Source organism: Canis aureus, chromosome 17 (genome assembly GCF_053574225.1).
Source record: "Canis aureus isolate CA01 chromosome 17, VMU_Caureus_v.1.0, whole genome shotgun sequence".
NCBI classification, from domain to species: Eukaryota; Metazoa; Chordata; class Mammalia; order Carnivora; family Canidae; genus Canis; species Canis aureus.
Genome location: NC_135627.1, coordinates 30,020,935 through 30,025,500, shown reverse-complemented (window position 1 = coordinate 30,025,500; position 4,566 = coordinate 30,020,935). Strand labels below are relative to the sequence as shown.

At 36.6% G+C, this 4,566-nt stretch overlaps 1 long non-coding RNA gene across 1 annotated transcript in view; it reads left to right on the top strand.

Moving 5' to 3' along the window:
* LOC144287874 (uncharacterized) overlaps positions 1 to 4,566 on the top strand; it is a 51,312-nt gene that overhangs the window by 1,460 nt on the left and 45,286 nt on the right. The gene's annotated exons all lie outside the window — the stretch shown is intronic.

The window sequence follows — 4,566 nt, the reverse complement described above, 5'->3', positions numbered from 1 at the left end:
GCAAGTTTTCACGCACCGGGAGACGCGCTGGGATTAACCCTGTATTTAGCCAACTAACCCTGTATTTAGCCAATTAACCTAGACTTTATTTTTTTTAAGATTTATTTATTTATTATTTATTATTTATTTATTTATTTATTAGAGAGAGAGAGAGAGAGAGAGGCAGAGACACAGGCAGAGTGAGAAGCAGGCTCCATGCAGGGAGCCCGACGTGGGACTCGATCCCGGGTCTCCAGGATCACACCCCGGGCTGCAGGTGGCGCTAAACCGCTGAGCCAGCGGAGCTGCCCTAACCTGGATTTTAAATACGGACGCTTTGCTTTCCATTAAGTAGTCCTTGGTGGTGTGTAGGACCTGGCTGATTCGGTGCTCTGCTCTTTACTGTTTCCGATTTGGCCTCATATTTCAAGTCCACATCGCCCCCAACCCAGAAGAGCATGATTCTTTCTTCTCAAGCCCTGTCAATGCCCTAGGAAAGAACTAAAATAAGTTCTTCATTTCTTCTAGTAGCTGCTATTCTCCTTTCTTCCCGCTATGTCCTGAAGTGTTTTCTCAGGCCATCCCAGGGACTTTTATGCTGTTGAGGAACCTGATCCCTATAGGGGACATAGGAAACATCAGAAAGCTGCCACTCACATTCAAGGTGGTATTTCTTTATCAGGCAGATCAATAAAATAAATTCTTCCTATCCATTCTTGATTTTAGGGGGTAGAAACAATGGCGACTGGCAGTTTTACCCAAAGATTGTATAAAAGAGGTCAGATTCAGACTGTGCAGTGCCCATTGGATATTACTCTGCTGTCCTCCTCTCAACTAAATCCTCATTCAGCCCAGGAGAAACCATTCCATATAGCAAATCACCTGGAGAGGAGGGGGCTCATGCTTGGCTTCACAGCCAATTAATAGCATAGATGAGACTAGAATCTTGGATTTTTGTCTTCTATGCAATGCTTCCTGGGAAAGTGGAAGTAGCATGTCAATTTCTATTTTAAAAGGTGAACTTTAAATGTGAAATATGGTCTAAAGAGCATAATGAAAGCGTTTAGGCTAAAGGAATGAGAAATGTGGTCTGGGGTTGTGAGTGCTAATTCCAAATCTGGCCATTTTGGATGTGGTACTTATCCTCCCTGTCTGGGTAAAAATAAGGTCAGCATTCAATTGCTTCATAGCTAAGTAAAAATATATATAGTGTTATCTGAATAAGGAATCATATGGATGAATTTGGAGTGTGACTATTTTGCTGTTTGGGATTTGCCATTCTTATACAAGACTTCTCCTCATGCATCATACATGGAGCCCCAGCAGATGAGGTCCCTTTCATTCTCCCATCTTCACCACCACCTGCATCCACATTTTGTGCACCCAGTCTTGGATGCCTAGGCATACCTCAGAGATGTTGCAGGTTCAACTCCAGACCCCTGCAATAAAGCAAATACCCCAATAAAGTAAATCAAATGATTTTTTTATTTTTCCAGTGCATATAAAAATTATATTTACACTATACTGTAGTCTATTAAGTGTGTAATAGTGTTTTATAAAGAAACTATGTATATACCTTAATTTAAAAATATCTTATTGCAAAAAATGCTAGTTGTCACTGGACCGTTCAGCAAATAGTAATCTTTTTGCTGGTATAGATGTTGACAGCTGCAGACTGATTAGGGTAGCAGCTGGGGAGGCTGAGGCAATTTTTAAAAATAAGATAATGATAAAGTTTGCCACATCAATCGACTCTTCCTTTCATGAATGATTTCTCAATAGCATGTGATGCTGTTTGATAACATTTCACCCACAGTAGAACTTTCTTCAAAATTGGAGTCAATTCTCTTAAGCCATACTGCTGCTTTGTCAACTAAATTTATGGAATATTCTAAATCCTTTGTTATCATTTCAACAATCTTCACCGCATCTTCATCAGGAGTAGTTTCCTTCTCAAGAAGCCACTTTCTTTGGTCGTCTATAAGAAACAACTCTTCACTTGATAAAATTTTATTGTGAGATTGCAGCAATTCAAATGTAATAATAATGAAAAAGTTTGAAATATTGTGAGAATGGCCAAAATTGACAGGGAGACAAGAAGTAAGCAAACACCATTAGAAAAATGGTGCCAATAGATTTGCTTAATGCAGGGTTGCCACAAACCTTCAATTTCTTAAAAAAAAACAAAACAAAAAAAAACAAAAAAAAAAAAACATAGCATCTGGGAAAGGCAATAAAATGAAAGGTAGTCAAAGGAGATACGCTGGTATCCTAAGTCTCACTCAGATCTATCTCTTTTCTTTTAAGACCAATAAACACAACTGAGCACTAGATCACATTGAGGGTTTTTTTTTTTTTTTTACATTGAGGGTTTTATGGGTCACTACTGGTCTTATGTGAATTGATTTTTTTTTTTTTAGGACAGGAACAAAATGACAGGTTCTTTCTGTACCATCACCATACATGCCATTGAACTCAAGAAATAATTTTTATAGGTCTGATAATAACATTGTAAGTTATTCAGTTATATTTTAGTACTCTAGTCATATGTGTCAGGAACAGAGCCAAATATTTTTTAAAGTAAACATACACGTTCCTCATCTGGATTTTAAAATACAATTTTGGCTACCTATTATGGGGCCTACTACCTGTACTAGGCACCTCATTTCATAGGATCTCACTTACCTGCTCTCAGCAGTCTTTGAGATAGATACTGTTTTTACTGATTTTATGAGACATGAAACAAAGTCTCAGAAATTCACTTGTCACATGGCTGGTTAGTTGTGGAGCTAGGATTTGAACCCAAGACTATCTGGTTCCACAGACTGTGCTTTTGATGAATTTAATTGCATTGAGTCTAAAGAGAGTTTTCTCTTATTTTGAGAAAGCAGTGTTTTAGACATCAATAATATTCAATTGAAGTTTAACTTGAGTGAAAATGTAAAGGTATCCATGTTAAAGATTTATTATTTGATCCTCATAAGGAACTTCATCAAATCACAGGAATTGAGTCCAGTTTCCCCTTTTGTAAAATGAAGGGAAAGGATTAGATGATATCTAAAGTTACTTCTTCCTCTACTCTGTCAGTCTGATGGACAAACTGAAACTGGGAGAGCAGCTGGATCAGCAGCAAAGTGAGGTCTCATGCTAGATTGCTAGCATTTTTTTTTTTTTTTTTTTACTTCTTTTCACTTTCTGTACTCATGCCTTGGGCTATACTATACAGATACAAGGTTTTATCACCTTATGACTTAAAATCTCTTCTTGATAAGCTATTTGTAAATTTACCAGTAAAGCACTATGTAAATTTAATTTGTAAATATGAGCCCAAAACTGTATCAAATTTTAAGAATCTTTTCCTGGAAATGTTTGGGTTTGAATCGATTTTGAACTTAGCATTTATGAAGGATTCCTGTTGTTTACTTAGTAAATGTGGAATCTTTTACAAAGTTGCTTTCATGAAGACACTTTTCCAAGTGTCCTAGGAAGTATATCAAAATCCTAGATTGGTGAAAATCGCCCATCAAAGACAAAAAAGGTGGTGAAGGACAATGTCCCAATATCCCTTTTAAATGTTTTAACTAGAAGGTCATGAAGACATGGTTGATTGCACTTCAAAATTCATTCCTCAAAGAGGTTTGCCATGGGGAGCTTGCCCAAAGCAAACCTTTTCCCTTGGTAAGAGAACAAAGAAGAGCCCTTTTAGCCACAAGAAAGCGAATACTTTCATGTAATCCCCTTGATATGAATGTATCCTTCGAAATCTACCTTGCATTCTTTAAATCATGAATGCTGAGGGACAAGGTGTGTGAAAAACACAGAAAGAGTTGGTTCAATTGCTTCTCCACACATTCCCCTAGGAACAGAACCAACGATCAAATAGTGGTTGAAGTAGGGCATAAAGAAGATTTAAAGTGACTGCACAAATCAGTGGCAAACAGCCTGAGTGTTTCTATTTCTTGGATTTTTTCCCTTATATTATTTGACTATAGCTTTTTGGGCCTTAGGGTGAAGAGTGCTTTTTAAATTCTTTTTAAATTAAGGTATATTTTATAGGTAGTGTAATGGATAGGCCGTAAGTGCACAGTTTAAAGAGTTTTGACAAATGTAAAGACCTCTGGTACCCATACTGAATGGGGCTTTTTGAAAATACATTTATTCTTCTAAAGCAGCAAAATTTGAATAGTTTCAGTTTGGTGACTATTCCTATTAAAATGTTTATTAAGATATTATCTCTGCTTTCTCAACCTGTCTCATGCATATTATCAGCTTCTGGAACTGAAACATAATTCATAAATTAGAGATGTGCTTAATAAATGAAAGAATCTAAGACTTGAAACTTTATCAATAATTGCTTGGGGGTGCCTCGTTCGAGTCCATGCTCCCAGAGTCATGAAAATTTGATAGACTTATAGTAATTAGAAATATGAAATAATTAGTTCTTTTTTGCTTATAGAAAATATGAGAAACAGGAAGTCACATTTCCTTTTTTTCTGTCTGAGGAAAGCAGCATAGTTCAGCTACTTCATGCCATGGTCTACTTTAATTAAAGATTAAATAAAAGAATTTGCTCTCCTGCTTACGGCT